Here is a 23,804-nt window from a genome sequence, read left to right on the forward strand (position 1 = left end):
TCCCATTCAGTTATGAAAAGTTGTTCATTTCTCCATGAAGTTATTGTGTTTTGAGGATAAGGTTACAAGTTATTGATCATTTTAAAAAAAAATCATTTCTGAACATATTGGTTATAGTGGCTAATATAACTGAAACTGAGAAATATAATTGCTCCTGAATGTATGAGTACATTCATCAATGTTAAACAGAGATCTGCATACATATTAAAGGGTGAATATAGAAAACCAAAAAAACAGACTTCAGGCTTCACCTAAATGACCAACATTTCATCTACCTTAATATTTCCCTCAAACAAAATTCTATCTCCTACATCCTTCAACATGTTCACTGGCATCCACCCGCTTCCAGAATCCACAACAAAGTATGGAGTTGTGTACACATCTTTGGTCGCTGACATTTTCCAGTTGCCAGACCATTTTCTAGACTACTTAAATCCCAGATGTATGCTTTATTCCTCCAGTTTGCATCTCTGTAAGGTGCAATGTATTATTTCCTCGTGTGGCCACCATCACTAGAATTACTTCCCTACCTCTCTTTATCTAACTAATTCCCATCTCCACATTCATCTCTTCCCTCATTCCTACCCAATAAAACAATCAAATTCTATTCTGAAGCTTTCCAATCATACTCCACAAAAGTTCTCCATCAGACACTCAATTCCTTCTCTATCACATTTACAGATGTTACATATTGACCGTATAGCATGGTACCCTATGAAGTATACTTTTGTTTTCATGTCTAGATTATTCAGCTGCTAAAGGTCTGACGGCTTTGTACAAACAATATTAACCAAAAAGAAAATGAGTTTGGGATTATATTTTATCAAATACCAATGGCCAGATCATCAGGTTGCTGTCATTCAGCATTGCTTCCCTGAAGTTATGAAGCATGCTGATTTGCAGCAATAAAGGATTTGGCCTGATATTTTTAACTGCTTTTCTAACACTAGCTCTATCCACCGACAAAAACAATGGTTGCAACATGGCAAAAGTGCCAGTTTGTCAATGGGGCAAAATGAAAAACAAAACACAGAGGGTGAAATCCTGGCCCCACTGAAGTCAATGACAAAAGTCTTACGGATATCAATAAGGCCAGGACTTCACCCATAATGCTAGTTTTCTTTGTGGATGAAAGTACATATTCTGTCCTGTCACTATTTATATCATGTCATAGGACATCCTTCCAAAAGAAACCTTCAAAAACACACTCATCTGAGTGCTCAGAACCTACAATGGCAGATAAAAAATGCATTTGCATTGACACAAACTTGTGCTCTTAGAAATTTTGCAGGCACAATGTTGAAGGCTGCTTTTATTTGAATTGCAATATTGTTATTTTAAAACCTTTATTCAAGATGCAGTGAAACCTGTCTGAGAAACCATGCTTGTTAGGCAGCCTCTTGTCTTGAAAGGTTGACCCAAGGATCCCTGAAGCTACTGATAATTTTCTTACATCTCTTTCAGAAGGCCAACTCCAATAAACCATATTTTTAACTGATTCCTTAAGTGGTCTCTTAAGATGGGTTTCACAGTATTTAATAAACAAATATGTAGAATTTTTTTTCTGAAAATGTTACATGTCCATGCCTTATGTAGATAAAGCATTCTATTAAATCCTTTGGCCAGATCCTCAGCTGGTGTAAATTGAGGTAGTTCCTTCACTTCAATGGAGCCACAGCAATTTACACTAGTTGAGGGTTTGGCCCATTATTTTTAGGTTCCCTAGTTAAGGTACAAAACTAAGAGGTACACATTTACAGCACAATGATAAAGGATTAACTGCATCACTCCCAACAGTAATTTGTCATTCACTAGCCTGGAAAATTAGCCCTGTTTGCACAACTGTTGAAAAAATAGGTATTATGTGATATACTTCATACCTTCCCCCACCAGAGAACTGTTAAGATACCAAGTAGCTGTAACAGAGGGCTTGTCTACATAATAGGGTAAAGTGTCCTATGCAGAGGAAGGTTTCATGTTGCATATTAATTGGTTCATGCAAACCCTGTTGGTGCACACTAAAGGTTCCCTAATACACACCAGCCGGGTCTACACAGACCAATTAATGTGCAACACATCAGTGCACATTAGAAATGACACTCCCATAGTGTGCATTACTGCTCTGTGTAGACAAGCCCTACATTTTATGAGTCTGCTAGCTTTCATCATCACGAAGCAGGAGAACATAGGATATTTTAGCTTTTCTTGGGCAGTGAAATAATTGGCTTTGGTGGCCAACAGTCATAATATAGCAAATTTTAAAAATGGTAGGTTCAGTCAATGGATAGCTGTCTTTAAAGTACCTGTACTTAATTGTATATCAAGCAGCAACAAACCCACATTTCATATAAAATATAACAAAAGGTACATGTATCTTGCAGACAAAAGCATAAAGAAATTCTTAAGTAGTATTTGGCATAAAAAAAAAACTTCCAGCAGTACTTTTACAAAATTAAATTGACTATCATTAATTTACTGTATATTATTCCTGTGCACTGATTAAGAGGTGAAGAGGTGCAATATTTCTTCCCATAGATGCCTGCATTTCAGTACTGAGAGAAAAGATTCTGGTGCATAGTTTGAAGGTCCAAACCTTACTTCTGTGATTAGTCCTTACCCACAACGAAGTCACATAATCTCTCATATAAAATTACAAGGAGGAAAAATAAAAAGCTATACAAATGTTAACTATTATTACCCTTTACCAGCCCAGCTTTTTTATAGGGACAAGGCAGAGGCAAGAGCGTGGAGCTGGCTGTTAGAAATGAAAAGTAATTATATTACTTTTCTAAAGCTAATTTAATTGTAGGCCTGATCTTATAGCCGGCAAAATTTCCACTGAAATCACATTGCAGTCAGTGGGAGTTTTGACTGGGAAGTGACATCAAGATCAGATCATGTGCGCCATATAAATATAGAACCTCATTCTGATTAACACCACTTGATACCACTTCATCATGACTTGCTTTTGAAGATGCTCATATTCTGTTCATTCTGTCTAAGAAGAAAGACTTTTTATTTACTTTTTGTTTATTTTTTGATTGGGTAACAGTCAAGTTTTTCTCTTATATAGTCACCTTCTTTTCATAAACTGAGGGTCTAACTCTCCTCTCATATACTTCAGTGTAAATCACGAGTCACTCCACTGAAGTCAATATAATTACAAACAGGAGTAAAATGGTAAGAGGAGAGAATCAGACTTTGTGAGCTTTTATAGTAAGCAGTTTCTTTTCTTTTTAGGCTACAAATTCCAAGCAAATAAGTTATTGTAATTGTGTCATTGCTGCTCAGTAGTCTTGTTATTATGTTTGTGAAAGTTAATTATCTGATAAGATACACTGTGGTTATTACTGTCACAAAAATATATGGATATGTTTATTAATTCAAAGTATTCCATTAAAATAAAGTGCATTAACTACCGAACTGAACAATTATTTTTCCCTAATTATTACTGCACAATAATTTTGATCTTTTATAAGTACTTTTTGTTGAAAGCATACCAATGCATGTTTAATGCTATTAACATTTATAGCTCTTTATTGCAATGGAATACATTACATTCAAATGCAAGGCAGTTCATTTACACTTTGTTTTATGGTGGTATGAGAAATTCAGGTTTTTTCCCCTCCTACTTTTGTATTAATTTGTTTCTCCTGTGGAATAAATAAAACAAAATTTCAAGTATCAATATTTAAGTAAATCTGAAGCAAGAACCTACAATGTACAACTCGTGTGTATAACTAACACATAGAAAAAAACTACGTTAAAGCTGCACAGCTAAACACTCATAAGTCAGAAAATACCAGAATTAAAGTTGTCTGTGTAACCTTATTTCAGACCCTTATGTATGTGCATTATGATTCAGTCTTAGATTACAATTTTACTTCCAGGTATATTTTATTTTGTGATTAATTTATCTCTGACTTTTATAAGTGGCAATAAAATCTTCCTTTATTTAATATAATTGAAATAGGTGTTAGATACTGTTATTTGGGGAAATAACATGGCATGACTCTATGTTTTTTAATCCTTGAAAACCAGAAACAAAAGAGGCTAGCAAGCTGTGTGGTTAAGTTAGTTGATGGTTAAGAGTGGAAGGGTTGTAATCTTCCTCCATAAAGTGTATCCCCCAAAAGGCTGAAGAGTGTCCAAATGGAAGAGGTCTGATTACAACCTCAAATGATGATGACATTGTGAATTATTTTAAACACCCCCTTTAGAGAGTTAACTGAAACTTCCATTATATAATTAATTTAATGCAATGGGCAAAAAAATATCAAAGGCAAGAAGTAGTATTTGTAAAATGTCATAGATGGAAACCTATCTAACCACATGAGAAAAGTGGGGGGAAATGACCATCATAAAATTAGAGAATTTACATGGCTTCCTATCCCATAGCCCTACAGTTGTCACTGTCTCATAAAATCCCAGCAATAGAATGAAAGGCAAGCATAATTCCTTCACAGAAGCTGCATTCTTCAGAGATTTGGAATAGAATATCTATATAGCACTTCTGTCTTTCCATGTGCATGTGGGTTTACCTATATTGTACATCGCTAGACTAATAATAATTAGAGATTTACAGAGTGTGAAACCATAAAACATACTGCTCTACAATGTGCTCTAAATTAAATTATTTTTTTCAAATTCTGAGAGCTTGATTCTCAACTCACACTAGTGTAAATAGGGAGTCCTCCATAGTCAATGGAGTTACACCAGTCTACATGAGATTAGAATCTTGCACCCTCAACTTGACATGCAAAAACCTGTCCTTCATCATAGAAAATGCAACAGTGGCTCAGACCCTGGTAGTCTACCAAGTCTAGCATCTTGTCTCCAACAGTTGCCACAGAATTAATCCCACACCTCTTTCTCAGCTATGGTAGCCAACGAGAAGCTCCACAAACTGGAACTGTGAAGCATGAGTGCCTAACTGCAGTAGTTTTCAACTTCAGCAGGGTGGAAAAAAATCTGAAAGTGATTCATGCTCAAGTAAATTTATTTAAGCCCATCTAATAGTGCACACAAACACACAAGATAAAAAATACAGGGTACTGTGCAGAGAAAAAAAAAAACGTCATTACACTACAAGCTTAGAGTCCAGAGAAGTCAGAATCCTTTCCAAACAAATTAGACTGAACTATAAGGAATGTAACAACCCCCCTCAGAAAGTAAGACGTCATGGGACTTCAGCTCAGATGAGACATAAGGGAATAACCACAGAAACTGCCATTTTTCAATATATGTTCACCTTTCAGAGTGCACATTATGTTATTATGGATCAAATTATTTTATTATTATTTGAATTACCATCGTACTTAGTACTTAGGAGCCATAGTCATGGACCAGGACCCCCATTGTGCTAGGTGCTGTACAAACACAGAATAAAAATATGTCCCCTTCCCCAAGGTGCTTATACTTAAATGTAAGAGACAACAGATGGATACAGACATATAGGCAATATGAGGAAATAATGAGACAATATTAGTCAGCGCGACTGGCGGTGGTAACAGCACACCTAATCGTTGTCAAGTTTTTTGTAGAGATCATGACCAAAGAGAGTTTTAAGGAGGGATTTGAAGGAAGAAAATAAGTTAGCTTTGTGGATGTTTATCACGAGTTATACCAGTTTGCATAGATTAAAATCGGGCTTTGCATCCTCAGTTTGAAGTGCAAAATTCTTCAGATTAAGTTTATTGTTAATAATAATCTTGCAATCTCATTTTTATACCACCTGAAAATAATCTTTCTGGAATGACTGAACCTAAAAGCCACCTGACATTTACACTTTCTTTGTTGTGACAGCATTGCTTTGGCCATGTATTGACAAAGTGAAACCATAAACGTCTGGGATCTCAGTAATGTGGGGGGCAAGCAAAGTCAGACAAATTGTCTCTGCCACATACTAACATGTGACGATTGTGGCATTCTTATCTGCTCATATTCCACTAAGTTTAGGCTGTCGTGGTGAGAAAGCATAAGATGAAGAGCACGCAAATATCTTTATTATACTATTAATAAAACAAGAGGAGGTCTCCCCTTATTAAATACAAAAGCAATGAAGTTCACTTCAAGGTTGATTAACCAAATACTGTGTCTTATTTCAAAGTTCACTCACAGAATAATCTAGTTTACTACCCTATGTTGGAAATGATACACAGTTGCAGCTGTGAAGTTTCTCATTCAAAATCTCAACTCAGTTTTGAAATTGGTCAAGGTCAAATACCTTAACTGGTTAAAAAACAAAACAACACACTGTGGAGAATGATTGACAGTCAGCTTTGCAATTCTAAGCTCCAATTAATGCATGGGCCATGATACTGCAAGTCTTTGTGCATTGCACAGCATGGAGCTCAAGCTAGTTATGCTGCAATATGAGTGTGAGTGCAGGCTACATGTGAGCACAAGTAACTGGGCTCAGTGCTCCATCGTGAGCAGAAGTCTCCAGACAGCCTTACACACCCAGTCCCCTACTTTCCAGTATTCAGAATAAAGAGAGAGTGGGTTGGGTGCAGAGAAATCTTGTCTGAGCTTCTACTGTAGTACCCACCAAATTAATGAGTTCCATAAACTATCCAATCTCTTTCACCTATACAGGAGTATACTGGAGAATGAGAAGGAATCATGCAGGATCAGCTTTGTGATCATGATTTTTAACCTTGTGCTTATAGAGGCAATACTCCACAATTAATAATTGTGTTTTCAGACCAAATGTGTTAGTTTCAAAAGAAGTTAAAAAGCATGTCTTCTGGGGCCAGATTCTGATTTTACTTACATCATGGTCAATCCAGATTGTAAAGCATTGTCCATAATGGAGTTAAACATTTAGGCCCTGTAACTGAGATTAGAATGCTTCTTAACCCATGTTTCTACTAATACAAAATTTTTAATAAAGCTCAGAAGCCCAACTTGAACTTTAAAACCAGAGCAACTTGAACTCCTTACATTTTTGTGAAGACTGGAGGGCATCCCATTCACAAATTAACAGCTCACCATTTTATAGATATACATCATTTCTATTTTCCACATGAAAGGAATTTATTTGCAGAGTGCTAAACCAAGTATAATTTATATTAAACGCAATCTGCTGCAGACATTCGAAAGTGATCTCAGCTTGATTTAGTTATTCATGGATTAATAAAAAGGCTGGCAAATTATACATTATTTAAATAAATCCTCATACTAACATGCAGGTACAGCATTTAAAGAAGAAAAAAAAAGCCTCAGATACACATAAAGAGTAAAATGCCTCATATTTCTGGCTGGGCTTTAATTTGCTTTCAACGAAATACTTCCCTCATTACTGGCTCTAAAGGAACATATTTGTATTGCTCTATGTTTCCGCCACTTTCATTTCAGTTTTCATGACAATTTCATGCAGCTAGTAAATTCACATTAAGGAAACCTTTGAAGTAACATTTTTTATCATTAAGTTACTGGTAGGTTTATTGACTTAAATTAGGCTTTTCTCAATGAACCTTGAAAAATAATTTTATTAGACTGTGAACTATATAATTAAACTGCATGAGATTCAAGTAGCTTATATAACGGACTTTTCATTAAACTTTTTATCATCTGTCACTAAGGTACAATTAAAGCAAAAATTAATCTGAATTAGACACTAATTCCTAAAAAAGGATTTAGCATTACACATAACATACGCAGAATAATCTGGCTATTGGGACTCTAAAAATCTAAATTTCAAAGCTATTTGTTTTATCTTACGTTTTCTTCGTAAATGAATGGTTGCTGAGATTTTTAGTGCTTGGCCTTCTGTTTTCCCTGCAATTCCTTACATTTATATGGTTTGTAGTGCATTCTTGAAAACTCTCCATGATGGGTGCAATAGAGACACAGAATTATGTAGTATATTTGGTACTCAAGGCTCAAAAAACTTGTTGTGTTTGCATAAAAAAATCTAAAAATAAAAATCAAAAGATCTATAGTTACTCTTCAATCTATTATTTATTTTTTATTTTATAAGGAACAATTGTCATTAAAATATTGCTCCTGCACTGAAGCACTAATTTACACTTAGGGCTCTGGTACTGGCAGAAAATATTTCAGAAACTGCAATTTTTAAAGCTCATCCAAATGCAAAAAACTTATGGCTTGTTAAATTAAGAATTCAAATGTGATTTCCATGGCTACCAATGAAATTTAATAGATCACAGTTTACACTGTTTGAATTTGTTCCTTAGTATTTAATATATTAGGGGGCATTTTTAAACAGTTGTAAATTTGCATAATCTTGCTGTTCCAATTCTGTCAATTAAAAAAAAAAAAAAAAAAAAGATGATCTGTGCCAGAATTTCTTTTCATACAAAGGCATGAACTAAAATAGATTTTGATATAAAGTATAACAGAGTTCCATACAACACTTTATATATATTATCACTCCTTTTCTTGATTTAAATAATATGTATAATTGTTTGAGTCTAACAACTTCTGAAATTAATTAGTGGAGTAAAACAGTCCACTTTCTTATTTTACAAAATGTGTGCCACTCACTGAGGAGACAATTAGAAAACGATCCTTAACCTTACTAATGACCACAGTGAACAGTGGAGCAAAACTTATTCCTATGTAACACATTTGTAATCCATTGTAGATATAACATACATTTAACTAATTTTTCCTGTGTGTATTAGTTTGGTTATGTTTCAGAGTAGCAACCGTGTTAGTCTGTATTTGCAAAAAGAAAAGGAGTACTTGTGGCACCTTAGAGACAAATAAATAACAAATTAATTGTTTAGTCTCTAAGGTGCCACAAGTACTCCTTTACTTTTGGTTATATCACTCTCATTGCACTCATTGCATGCATTATTTATCCAGTTAAAATGGGATACATTTGGAACAAAACAGGCACTGAAAAACATGCTCTCCTTTCACTGAACATTGCCTTGGAAGGATACATAGTGCAATCTGAATACATGGCAATTATCAAATATTTTAACACATTATTAAGGGGAAGCATTGTACATGGCAATAATTACAAGGGGTTACACTTGAATACACATGCTTTTGATGAAAAACATTGTCAGTGTACAGATAATCAAGGGTCCAGATTCTGGAGCTCTTATTCTTGTTGAGGAGTTCTTCCTCTGTAAAGAACACCATTAATTTCAAAAAGAAAAGGGGTACTTGTGGCACCTTAGAGACTAACCAATTTATTTGAGCATAAGCTTTCGTGAGCTATAGCTCACTGCATCCGATGAAGTGAGCTGTAGCTCACAAAAGCTTATGCTCAAATAAATTGGTTAGTCTCTAAGGTGCCACAAGTCCTTTTCTTTTTGCGAATATAGACTAACACAGCTGCTACTCTGAAACCGGTCATTAATTTCAGTGATTCACCATTAATTACTCCAGATTGAGTAAACTGGCCTCTCAACATGAGTAAGGATGACAGAATCTGGCCCTAGGGTTTGATCATTCAGTACAGTGCGCTCTTTTGGTGGGAATGCATACTTGTATGCCTCAGCTGTGTATGAAATTGTCACAATTGCTTGAAATTTTGTACATATAAATAAGCAGTTCAATGTGTTTCCTTAGAAATTAAGCCTAAACATGACCCCAATCATGCACCCTGTAGCATATGAACAGAGTTCTGTGCCCATGCTGAGCCCCATTGATTCAATGCTTCATGTGCACACAGGACTCTGGCTGCACACTATATGTTGCAGGGTCAGAGCCTACAGCTTTTAAAAAGGTGATGACATTCAGTGTAAAAATAACGAAAAAACCTAGGCCCTAAAAATACTGTGGTCAGGATAATTTCTGCTCTGCTGCTTTGCTTTTGAAATCCAACCTATAATATAAACTAAAGCTATCTATGATTTAGGGCCAATATGTCTTAACGTGCAATTAGAATAAATCCTATTAATAGCACTTTTATAAAAGCACTTAGCTTGTTAAAACATATAAAACGTTTGGCTCCCCTGGGCCACATTTTGATGGAAGTACATGTAGAGATGAGAAAATGCTGCTCACTTTAACAAGGTCAAAACCCAGTTCAAAATGAACCATATCCATATTTTATTTTTTCCAGCGACTGCTGTGTTTCTCAAAAAGAAAAGGAGTACTTGTGGCACCTTAGTGAAATTTGTTAGTCTCTAAGTTGCCACAAGTACTCCTTTTCTTTTTGCGAATTCAGACTAACATGGCTGCTACTCTGAAATCTGTTATTGTGTTTCTGTAATTCAAACCAATGAAAATGTACAGAACTGTAAATGGCTACATGTTCATTGTTGAATACGGCAATATTATGCAACAGCCTTCATTCTGTAATAGAATCTTCCACCGTTGTTATTGGTTGTAAATCCTTCCCATGTACTAAGGCACAATTGTAACTTACTATTTGAGATAGCCGTTTTCTTCTGAACTAAATTAAATTCCATATACATTTATATAAATAATTTCTTAAGTGCTCACCAAAAAAATGTGTCTGAGCCTTGTACATTAACAAAACATCCAAGTACATTACTCATACACCAGGGTGGGACACGCCATGTCAAGTGAGGATTTCTCAGCATGTTTAAGGGTATTCATTACTTCCTTAAACACTTCAGGGCCAGATTCTGCTACATTCAGTCACACTGGGTGATATTCACTCTTGTGCAGAGGACCAGCATGAGGCCTATGCACCATTTAAACTCTATTTTGAGGGTGTAAGTAGTATTTAAGGGGTGCATAACCTTTATGCTGGTCCTCTGCAAAGGTGTGAACTTCACTCGCTTATTATCATCTTACTGCCCATGCAGTCCCTTTGAAATTAATTTCACTGTGACCATTCTATGATTCTACTACTCAAAAAGAGTACGGGTAGCAGAACCTGGCCCTAAGTGAACCTTTGATAATCTCTCAGTGGTAACACCCCTGCTAATACCTTTTCTAGAGCAACAAAAATGAAGATAGGTCAGAGCCACAAGGACTGGGACTTGAACTTGGAAGATGCTAGACATCCTCATGAGATGTAATCAGACACACTCCATAGATAACAGTTCAGACAGTGAGCCAGGACCTCTCAATCTAAAGTCTAAAGCAGATCTAACTTACTTGCAGAGTACATCATAAACCCATTTATTGGACTATGTATATTCTGCTGAATGAAAAATACAAAGGAGGCCTGATAATTTGCTTAGTTTGTTTCCTTTTTGATCTCTTTGTGTGTATCACTCCACTTTTCCATTTGGAAATATATTTGTTACTAAGGAAACAATGATATATGGGCGGAACTTATGTTTGCAAGTGAAATACAGTCAATTTATATGCTGCTTTGAAATATATGACATGATGATCATGATAGACAGACAGATAGACGAACTGTGATGATTTTATTAATTACTTATGCAATACACAGACAAACTGAAAACAGGGGGAGGAGGTCAGCTCTTGGAGGGGATAATGAAACAGTGAGCCCTTCACCTTTAGATCACAATTTTAAATCTCAGTCAAGACAGCAACTGAAAGTTACCAACATCTAATGGCTGCTTATACTGTAGTTGCCTATGTGAATTGATTTGGTCATTTTAGGACAGTCCTCAAAGGACACATTTACATTAAGAAAACAAGCACCTCAATTAACCCTATTTGCCATCACTGGTAGTGATTGCAGCTGAGGCACCAAGACCTGGATGGGCAGGAAACTGAAAGTGATTTCTGTAGAACATATCTGAGGCACAGCGATAGGGCAGCATTGGGAAAATGTGCACTGCCTCAGCATATGCTTGTACTGCTGTGCCTTCTCTAGGGATGAAAATGGGATTTTGATCTTCAGGGCTCTTAATCTAGCACTTTTCATGAAATCAAATAACAATAATAAAAAGGACACAGACAAAATTAACTTTCTACCCTGGTAGCCTTTCATGACAAAATATACCCCCTATTAATCTGGCTTCTTAAATCTTGAAGGATTGTGAGCTGAAATGGAAGGAGAAGCAATCTTTTAGTAGACAACAGGATTCTGGCAGGTACCTGAGGCCATGCTGATGTGAATACTTTCAGGATCAGGACCTTAATCTGCCAATGAAATTTTTAATATATATATTAAGTACTCTTTGCAAATTACTTCTGTTGGCATGTGTGTTGTGCGGAACTTTTAAGAAGTTTCAAGACTGTGGGAGGTTACTGTGCTTCCAAGACCAGAACACAGCATTCAAAAATGACTCTTGGCAAATGCAGCTAAATTTGATTGAAGACTAAATTTAAGAATAATGTTGACCTGAAAGCAGCTTGTAAACAAGGGACTCCTTACTACTTACTTCATTTGTTTTGGATTATTGCAATTCTGATCCAATTAAAATAATTCTGAATCAATTAAAAACACAATTACACTGGACTTTAGTGAAGTATTTAAATTTACTAAGGAGTAAGCTAGAGAGACAAGGTGGGTGAGATAATATCTTTAATTGGACCAACTTCTGTTGGCGAGAGAGACAAGCTTTCGAGCTTACAAAGAACTCATCTTCAGATCACTGAAGGAGTACTTTTGCAATTTTCATCTTTTGGTGAGTCCTGATTCCACACATTTGTTAAATGTACTATGGAAAGACTGAAACTACAGAAACTGAGAACAGATTACCAACATTCAGAAAGGAAAAGATAAACTCACCTGTAAAAAAATCACCTATATATACTGCTTTTATTAATTCACATTTCCACCATGAACCAGCATGAATCTATTTTGCCCTTTTAAAGCACAGATTGTCCATTATTTTACATGGATTTAAAACAATTGCTGTGAACATGTGAACTCATGCTGGTTTGTGATAACAGCATTGTACTGTTATATTGCCTGATAACAGCAATTAACTTTCACCACCACTGTGGTCACATCTTAATGTTTTGTGGGACAGTCATTCCATCTGCTATTATCTTTACAACATTCATGAGCAAGTAATGATGAAATGAATTTGACACTCCATCAGAATTTATTGCAATAAGAAAATATAATCAACAATGACTGGTTTGCTTCATGATTATATTGTGCATCTTTAATTAAGAGTTCTGACATCCAGTAAATTTAACAGAAATATTAGGTATGCAATGTCCCTATAATACCTAATGTCAGCAGATGTAGATATCTGTATGGCTTTAAAAACAATATGCCTCCTGCTTCATAATAATCGGTGGCTACTGTTAAAGCATTGTCTTCTTCAAGCACTTAGTTCGCACATTTGAGGATAAACAAACATGATTTTGAAAATAAAAATTTGCAACCAACACTGTGTTCCAAAAGAAAAAGAAACAGCAGTATTTGCTATCCCTCATGTGCTTGGTTATGATCATTACCAAATCTGCCTTTGTCCTTGGTATGTTCTCCTTTCATGCATGCTGTGCTCCATTCATGCACTACATTCATTACTGTCTACACTTGGTACAATTTAGCTGTGGTTCTATTAAGAATATCATAGACTGCTCTAAATTACAGGCAATATGACAGTAATTATGAAATAAGCACAGTTTAATAACTAGGTTAAAAATCCACAAAGCCTCAATCCTAAACGCCTAAATACTGGTAGATTAAAATGTTGGATAATTACAAATACTCTAGATGTTACTGTTTCATCACTTGTCTGTTAAAAACAAAACCTAGACTGTTAAGCTTACAATGATCCACTTGAAAGGTTGTGCACTGTGTAAAAAAGGTACTTTATGATTTTACCAGCAAGGTCTATCTTTATATTTTAATTAAACTTTCCTACTACCATGCATGACTAAATGGGCCATGCTAGCTCTTGATGTAATTTCTGATATAAAAATTCATTATTTTTGTGGTAAAAAGTGAGATGATGCTTTACTCCCTTAACTTTTATATATCCTTGACTCATTCCTTATAGTTAAAAAAAAAAGAAAGCAAGCCTTAAGAAATTTGCAGATGGATAATGTGTTGCACTATTAAAAAATAATAAACAAATACAAGAAACAAATTCCAATCCACAAAGTCTGCAAACCATTGTGTATACATTCTTTAAATCCAATATGCACCTTAATGGATGAAGCAACCTAAAAATATGCCACGCTGACAAATAAAAGGATGCTTATTTAACAAATTCACAGAGCAAAGAGCACCTGATTTAATGCAAAAGTCACTTATCCAGCAACAATACCTGAAAGCAAGTATAGCATTGGAAATGATTAATGCTAACTTTGCTCAGTTATTTGTCATTTAACATAGGCAGGCTATAAATCTATGCTGAATGAACCCACTCAAAGGAAAGAAATATACAGAGATATTTATTAGAGTATTAGGGATGTAACAAATAAGGTATTAACATCTGCAAAGTCTAATTCTGAACAAGTAGGATTTATTTAATTATTAAGGGCCTTCCATGAAAATCCAGCTCCCACAGTGTTACAAATTCTCAGAATGGCAACCAAAACCAACAACAGGGCCACATGCAGAGGAAGACTGAACCTTTAAATAATTAACACTACTCACTTACCCTACACATATGAAAAATTCTTTATCGATAAAGTGTAGCAATGCTGGAGGCAAGACAATGTTATTTTGGTCAGAGTCATTGCTATGTATGACATTGCCCTCATTAACACATGCAAATATAGCACCACAGCCAATTAGAATGAAGGATAATATGAATGGACAAGCTTTCTCTTCAACACATTGTTGAATTTTCTTTACAATCAAGTTACACTGAGTTAAATTCCTTTATTTAGACAGTTCTTATTTATATCCCTTTTCAACTAACAAATGCAGTGACACAATCAGTATAATGAGATATTGGTAGTCAGTTTACATGTCAGTTTATATGTATACCTGCATTCAGTTTGGTCTAAGGAACAATAAATCTTCATCTTCCCCATCAAAGAGATATTTTATATGTGAATCAACTTTGATATTGAGCAATCGGCATGTTCTTAACTTTCTTAGTCTAATGTTGCATACATTCTCATCATGGAGACTAAAGCATTGCCAGAGTTTGCAGACCCAAATTTAATAGACTTGCCTTAATGCTAGCTAAGCCAATGTAATTTCCAACAGCCAACTTTTGTGTAGTTTCACATGTAAGACTTCTTGTCCCCACTGTTTGAGTGAACCACATAGAAGAGATTAAAGAAAAGGAGTACTTGTGGCACCTTAGAAACTAACAAAGTTTTTCCACTGAATGCATCCGATGAAGTGAGCTGTAGCTCACGAAAGCTTATGCTCAAATAAGTTGGTTAGTCTAAAAGGTGCCACAAGTCCTCCTTTTCTTTTTGCGAATACAGACTAACACGGCTGCTACTCTGAAACCTGTCATAGAAGAGATTAGTCACTTTTTCTCATTAGCAAGAAATCTCATATATGCAGCTGCACAGAACAGCCAAAGAGACGGGGAGATGCTTTAAGAAACTATGGGGAGGCAAAAAAGACCACAGTCTGAAGGAGAGAAGGTCCAGTGGTGAAAATGTCTTCCTCTCCCTCAGAAATGTGAACTGGCAACACCTCTGCTCCTCCCCTCAAAAACCAACGTTAGTGACCCCTTCTTTGTTGGGACTTGCTGCTTCCCTTCACATTATTCCGAAATGTGCAATGTTTGGGAGAACAAGGAAAGTTCATGTAGTCTTCAGTCCTCCCTTTTAGGCCTGGGAGAAGTGCTGTTAGGACCATCACTTCATTTTGCTCCCCACTTTTCCCAAAGCAAGAGGAGCAGCACCAATGGAAGGAAAAGGAGGCGCTCTGGAGAGAGGCAGAATTGAAGGTAGACTGGATAGGAGTGGGAGGTAGTAATGAAGACAGCAAAGGGTGGAGTACCTCTTCAGGAAGAGGTATCAGGAAGACGGTATGTGGATGTTGAGCAGGAGGAGCCTCCAAATGTCTGCTTGTAGCAACAGGCCTGCCTCCAAGATGGTTGGGAGAGGGGAGAGAAGATTCAGCCATTCTCAGGTTAATAGGGAACAAAGGACACTATATACAAGGTAGGTAGAGGGCTGAGCCCTGCCTTTTATAGACAGGGCCCTTGTGAGGCCCTTCTCTCAGTTGGCAGGAGTTTCTCAAGCCCATATTTGGGATCCCCCAGCACAGCAACCACTGTCCAGGAGCAAAGCTTTCTCAAAGCCCAGCCTATAAAAATCAGCTGGCTCAGTGCAGAAACCACCTGGGATTGTCCTGCAGGAGTGAAGAAAGACAGGGATCCTTCCTGTGAAGATGATGGTGCCCCTTTCAGACTGGAGGTGTGAGGGCAACATCTCTCCTTGCCAATCCCCTGAAGAAGATAGGCACAGCTGGTCAGAGGGCTGGGGCACTTTGAAATTAATTGTGGGGGGTGTATTCTGGGGACAAGAGCATTAAGAGGTAGTTTTGGGGCCAGAAGTTCCAGACAGCAGCTCCGGAAAAGGGGATTGGATCCTAAGAACCCCTACCTGCTGTGGCAAAAGAGAGAGAGCTTCTGAACAGCTGTTTCCCCCAGGCCTGCTGAAATGGGCAGCATAGGGAAGGGCAGCTAATCCTTTCTCTTTCCCCACCATTTCCTTGTGTTGCCATGTTCTCTCTTCAACTGTGCATGAGATCACTTCCCTTATGCAGAAGAGTGTGATGATGAAGGGAAATGTGACTGCGTTATGCAAAATATGTGACATGTCCGAATTTTGTGTATGTGTTCCTCTCCCTTGTCTTTTGTGCACTAGCATTTTAACACGTGTTCACTAATATGTTAGGGAACACATGTTAAAAAAGACCAGCTTTTACCTTAGTGAAGACATGGGTTTAAAGTCTGCATTGGTGGCTGGCCACTGACAGCCTGAACAGGCTAAATTTCTAATGTGCATGAGGCCTTAGAGTAAAGATGTAAGTAACTTTGCAAACAACTGAGTCTCTCTTGTCATGGAGGTTCCTGCCAACCTACTCTGGACGGGGCGGGTGCTACTCTTATATTGTCCAGTGAAATTATAGGATTTTTCCTCCCAGCAGACACTAACACCTGAAACACTGACTGCTACTGTAACATTAGACCTGGTATATTGTTCTCTGGATCATACACAGATGCTTTTGGGAACAATGCTCCACAGAAGTCGATAAGAGTGTGTATCAGTAGGAGGATTACCTATAGAAAATTTTATATTTCAATGCAATTTAAAAAAAAAATCAAAGCAACATTTTGCTTTTGCTTTTAATCTCAAAGGCATTCTGCATGCATTAAACTACCCTAGCAGTAGCCACGTGAGGTAAAGTAAGTTCTGTAGACCCAGCAGTAGATTGGCTCTTAAAACAAAGCAAGGATTGGACGGTTTGTGATTTTTATAACCTAGAGAATTCTGACACATACAGGGCAGCAGTAATTCCTGGACCATTGCATGTGAGTGAGGAAAAATACCCGCCAGACCCAATGGATACAGAGTGCATTGGACATTTCCCCTGTGGAAACCCAGCTCCACTGGACATTGAGGGCAACAGGAAAGGGACATGGTCCAGCCCTAATCAGTCCCATTTTGGGAAGTGTTATCAGAGCATATCTTGTGCTGCCAATTTAGCACGACCAGGGGACTGAGCCTGGTCACTGCTTAGGGAGGGATAAGATTCTTATGACTTCCCCACCTTTGCCCATCAACACAGGAATAGAAACAATCCTGTTTGGAGACACCCACTGGTTTTCATTCCACTAAGCAATGTCCAAAGATGGGGCCAAAATCTGCTCTCATTAGACTCTAGTGTATATTTGGATTATTTCCGGAATATTGCCTATGAAATAAATGAAGGATAATTATCACAGAAAATAGGTACAGAAGTGTTACAGACATAGGGAAGAAACTTGTAAAAAGCTTTATATCATATTATTAAGATTAAATCTTTTATTCGCAAGACAACAATTTTGAACAGTACTTGAAATCCTGCTGTGTTTTGATGTAATGGTTAAGAACTGCTAATAAGTTAAAGAGCTCTTCTTAATTATAACTTCACTCAACTCATTAATACTGAATGTTTTCATTCAGATAATTTTACTGCTCTCTTTGGTTACATAATTAATATACATACATTAAGACACAACCTTTTTTAACACTGGAAATACATTTTGCTAGAATGAGACAGTCCAAAAATATAATTTTGTATGTGTAAAAATCGTTTCTGGAAGTTGGGATTGCTACTTATCAAGGCCATGGCTATTCAGTCACTCTCCTTCTTGATATCTCTTGGGACAACTCTCCTTTAACATTTCAAGTCATTGTATTGAGCCCATAAAAGCCATATATGTATCTGCAGTGTACCAAAGAAAGCATTGAAGATAAAACAAAGCCAGTCATGTGAAAGGAAGTAACAGATAGGGAAAAAAAGAATCCCCACTTATTCCTTTGCAAAGTGTTACAAAGAAGCTTTGAAGGAATATCAGTGCAAAGAGTTTCTGCACAAAATCAAAAGGTCATAACTCTTAGCAACTCATGTAAAGGGGAAAAAATAGCCTTTGTTTCTTTTTGGCTTTTTAAAAATGATGAATAAAGAAGGCATAAACGTTTGTTTTTATTTTGTTTTCCTGCTAGATTTTCACACTGGAAAAGGAGATCCTATCTAGTGTAGAGAAGGAACATGGGAATTGCCATTCGGGACTGGAGCCAGATTCTCCCTAGTCCCAGTATCCTGACTCCAAGAGTGGCTGGTACCAGATGCTTCAGTGGGAGATGTAAAAGCCCTGCAGGAGGGAGATGTGTTATAGTCAGCCCTTCATATTCATTCTTATCCCGGTCTTCAAGAATATGTCTACACAGCTTAAAAGAATCTGGTGGCAGCAAGTTAGGCTCAAACCCTCATGACAGGGCTAAAATTAACAGAATAGTCACTCTCACTTAAGCTAGAACCCAGGCTCTGAGACCCACAAAGTGAGGAAGCCTGAATATCTACACTGGAAACTGACCACAAGTTGTGATGAATAAATAGCTCCATCTCAGTAACTCAGTTAGGTACTAGGCACATTCCTGTTTAACCAGTGGTGCAAGTAAAATCCATATCCTACTGGTACAGGTGGGGAGAGGGAGGAACCAGCTAAGGGGGACAAGTGACCTCCCCATGTGACCCTCCATGTGACTTCTCGCTGCCCCGCCCCCAGCCCGGGGCCCCCACATTGTCCCCATCCCCTCGCCATGATCCATCTCATGTTACCGGGGGGGCTCTGTCCTTCTCCTGCTGCGCCAGAGACAGGGCGGGAGGCGGGGAGGGTACAGCCGCAGGAGGAGCTGCTGGCATTCTGCTCCTTTCCTCGCTGCTCCCCTCCCATCAGGGAAAGGAGCAGAACTCCCAGCCCTGCCCCCCAGCCCTCTCCTCCGGCAGGGCTCCTGCTGTGTCTTTCCGGTACACCATACCAGCTATAAATAGCTTGCTGGTATGACAGTGTACCAGCCTACTTGCACTGCTGTACTTAACCTACTGTGGGTACACCCGATGAAGTGGGTATTCACGCACGAAAGCTTATGCTCCAGTACGTCTGTTAGTCTATAAGGTGCCACAGGACCCTTTGCCGCTTTTACAGATCCAGACTAACACGACTACACCTCTGATACTTGTGGTTTGAATGTGCTGAAAAGAAGGCAAAAAGCTCCTTGGTCCTCCACCAACTGGCCCATGGGAGAAACAATTCCTTCCAAACACAATAAACAGGTGATTGGCTAGACACACAGCATCTGTCAGGCTGGGTTCCAATTCCTAGTTCAGGTGGGTAGGGTGGGCCGCTGGAACGGAACTGAAAGAGGATCCACATACCCCCCACTCCAGGTTAAATCCTGGGAGCTGGGGAACGCTGGTCAATCAGGCACCCATTTCACCCAGCTGGTCAATGGGTGCCAGAGACTCCCAGGAACAGGAGCTACCTATTCTCCCTTGGCGAGTGTCTCCCTCCTTCATTGCACGGACTCTCCCCCTTTAACCACCAGCCCCGTCAAGCCTGTTGATATGGATGGGGAGCATTTGTTAGAGCTGGTTGGGATTTTTTGTTGTCAGAAAAGGCCAATTCATCCAAACTTAAACTGATTGCAGGAAAGGATCGAATGTGACAAAGGTCCCATTTTGAAAACATTTTGAAATTTAAAAACTGTTTTGAAATTGTCAAAATGTTCCATTTCAATGTTTTATAAATGAAAAAGTTGGCTGAAATAAAAATATACCAAAATTATCAAAACAAACTGTTAAGATTGATATTACCTATTTTTTCCCACCAGTTTGTGAAAACTTTCAAGATTTCAACTTTTCATCTGAATTCGGAATAATAAAACCTTTCAAAGTCTTGAAAATTCTTGCAGGATGGGGGAAAAAAACCATTCCCCCCCCAGCTCTAATCTTTGCTAATGATCCATTATCTCTGTCTTTTCAATTAGAGTTTGAGAGCTCAGAATAAACATTTCCTGATACACCCAAGAAGTCCTAAAGCAAAACCAGAGTTGTAATCCATGCTGTTTTTTAAGTTTTAAAAAGAGAGGAGGGCAAAAAAAGATAAGCAAAACGAAATAAAAATATTTCAGGTCTTCTCTTTATATAATTATGAAGATGCTTCAAAGTGCACAAACTAATTTTTTTAAAGAATTACAAATCCTTTGCAGATCAACTTTAACCATCTTCCCAAGAGGGCATCAGAAGCAGCAGCTACACTGATATTCTGATGGGATATAAAAATAAGAATCACACTTCAAGAGACTGCCATTTCCACATTAAGTCTTCCTTATTTCTTCAGTACATAAAGGGTACATAAAGGTACGAGCTCTTGTGGGTCTCAAATTTAATTACCAAAATTTAAACAAAAATCTAAGTTAAACATAATATTGTACTCTGGACTAGTGTGAACTGTTCTCTTATCATCTTGCCTTGCAAAGGCAGTTGGTAGTAAAAACGTCACATGTAGAAATTCTAGTATCCAAAGGTTTCAGAGGAACAGCCGTGTTAGTCTGTATTCGCAAAAAGAAAAGGAGTACTTGTGGCACCTTAGAGACTAACCAATTTATTTGAGCATGAGCTTTCGTGAGCATGAGCTTTCGTGTATACCTGCAGTTTCCACGGTATACATCTGATGAAGTGAGCTGTAGCTCACGAAAGCTCATGCTCAAATAAATTGGTTAGTCTCTAAGGTGCCACAAGTACTCCTTTTCTTTTAGTATCCAAGGAATGCCCTAAAATATCCCTATTACATTTCCTAAACCAAATATAAATGTTAAAGCAAAACTCCTTAGTAAACTCTACAGATATTAACTTGATTGGATCTCAAGAATATCTACTACTAGAAAGGTCAGGCTTATTCAATGTCCAGGCTAAGAAAAGATAAACAGAACCAGAAAAACCAAGGTACTTTCATTAAGCAGCAGGAGCAGAAGCAAAGATGAGCAAAGACAAGCTGCAAAAATTCACTCTCTTTGGCTTGTTGCTTGCTCCACTTTCTGCAGACACACAAAGCCATGGTTGTGTCTCCTTGTGGTCATTAAAGATTCCACAGTAAAGTATGAGTGTTAGCCTCAATGCCCTGCAACATTCCATTCACGGTTACTACCTTCTGCTGACCACTCTTCCTCCTATTTTTTGTCCTAAACTGGTGTATGTGGTGGTGTTGTGCACTGTTAAACAGTCACCATGTTTCACAACTAAGGCAAGTGCAGTTCAGTGGGGAGCAAAAACATCCTATAGCTTTATTATGTATATGTGTGTTTGTGTATACGCATACATATACACACACTATCATCAGTAAGGCTAAAAAGTGCTGCAGAAATCTTATGGATAAGAGGCAAACACATGTAAGATAATAATTATAGCAGCAATAATATCTGTTTTCAGGGTTTTATAAGGAGCTGAAAGTAAAATATAGAAAGTATGTTACTGTTACATATTGTGGCAAAAAGTGGTTTGTTTGTTTTTTTTATGGGAACATCCACTGGATCTTTTTGGTGAGGCCTTAATACAGTGATCTTTTCCCTCTTAAAATTGTATATACATCATTCGCTTCTGCTTGAATGTCTTTGTTTACAGAGCATTAAAACTGTCTGATTGATACAACTGGAATTGTTATAGGTGGAGTGGTTTAGGGAAGATTATCATTGACAGCTGTGACGGACTACCTTCTTACACGATAAACAAATACATCTTAAGGTACAGAGCTGCAAATGTTAGCCGTATTATTGCACATAAAGTTTTCTTTACTCTTACACTACAGAGCTCGCATTAGCAAATTGCCATTGATACTAAGACTACCATTTTGACATTAAAATCCATTATCAATATAAAATCCATTGTCCACATACCCTTTAAAAACATTTGCTTCTCCATAAAAATACAACACAATGGGCCACGTTGGCAAACATCATAAAGACAAGATATTAGGTAGCTCTTTGAAAGAGTTTTTTTACTCTTTTCCTTTTAAAAAAATGTTAACTTTATAGAGAAAGAGGATTTGTTGTAAAAAGGTTAATTGACTATTCCCTGGGAAAAACATGCCTTGAAATACCTGCAGCTAGAAATAAAAAAAAAAAGTGGGCATACACAAAAAGCAATATGCAATACAGACTGAAAAAGCCATATAGAAATTATGGGGAGGCAGTATCCTCCCCTTAGTGCTTTGTTTTCCAATAAAGGACAAGGCTGAGATTTTCATAGGTGACTAGGCAATGTAGCCATACAACTCCCATTGAAATCAATAGAAGTTGTGTGGCTAAATCCTCTACTCAGCTTCGAAAATCTCAACCCACCATTTTGGCCTCCTCTAAAATCATTTCCATTTCAAATTTTACATGTGTAGCCTGTGCAGGCAGGCAATTGTTTTGCCAAAATCCAAGCGGCATCAGCCTTCCTGTGTTTGAGATATGGGCCTCAGGTATTGCTCATGTTGTGACAATTGTTATAATCGGGGGGGGGAGGGGGAGGAGTTGTTTTTGTCTTGTTTTTACAATTTCATATACATAAAGAAACATCAAGAACAATAAACCAAAAACTACCTTCTACTTGAAACTGAAATGAGGCTTATTAAAGGAACTTTCTGAGATCTTGCGTGCAGACACAATCTAATGCTTTTCCTCATAAAAACTGACTTCAAAACTGTGGTAATCATTCTGACAAGATCTGAAGAAATCACACTTCATTACTAACCTTCACCACTTGTGCCACACGCTTCCACCTCCTCCTGACCACTTCCAAACCAGCAGCCCAAATTCCTAACTCACTTCCATACCCTTCTGACACATTTTCCTCCCATTCCCCATCCAAAGGGGACATGCAGCATAGGAACCTCACTCCCCTACATATATTGGTGCAGCAGCAGTAACTCTGCATTTAAGGTTAAGGCTTAATTTCTCTGATTTTGGCCTGCTCTTTCAGTAAAATTATTTTCATCTTCAAATTTGGCATGCGTAAACTGTGACTGGCAAGAAATTAACCAAGGTTATTCAGACAAAGCATTTTTATAGATGTTACACATGGAAAAAACTGTTTTACTACGGCTTTTTGGCCAAGTCCTTCCTTTAAAATATCTTTTTCTGGAGACTTCCAATTAAATTTATCAGAAAGATCTTGGCAACATTTTGAATTAAAGCGGAAAGATAGCTGGGAAAAGTGTTTATGCATTTGAGTACAATTTGCTGAGATATGGACCAATTATTGATTTTGGTAAAGTTAAAACACAGACCAAACTTCAATAGCCAAACCAAACTTTTATTTTATTTTTAAATAAGTTTTCAATTTCCAAGTGAACTTAGTATGATGATGGCATACAATTACTTTTTCACTTCTGATTGAAACATGAATCATTTCAAGTTCTCAGGTATGTATATTGTTCCATAGAATCACAGAATCATAGAAATGGAGGCTTGGAAGGGACCTCAAGAGATCATCTAGTCAATCCCTCTTTCAGTCA

General features: G+C 37.4%; 1 protein-coding gene across 39 annotated transcripts in view; it reads right to left on the reverse strand.

Annotated features, from left to right (window-relative positions):
- PTPRD (protein tyrosine phosphatase receptor type D) overlaps positions 1-23,804 on the reverse strand; it is a 1,703,394-nt gene that overhangs the window by 336,490 nt on the left and 1,343,100 nt on the right. The window lies entirely within an intron of this gene.

This window comes from Caretta caretta, chromosome 5, assembly GCF_965140235.1.
Source record: "Caretta caretta isolate rCarCar2 chromosome 5, rCarCar1.hap1, whole genome shotgun sequence".
In the NCBI taxonomy this organism is placed as follows: domain Eukaryota; kingdom Metazoa; phylum Chordata; order Testudines; family Cheloniidae; genus Caretta; species Caretta caretta.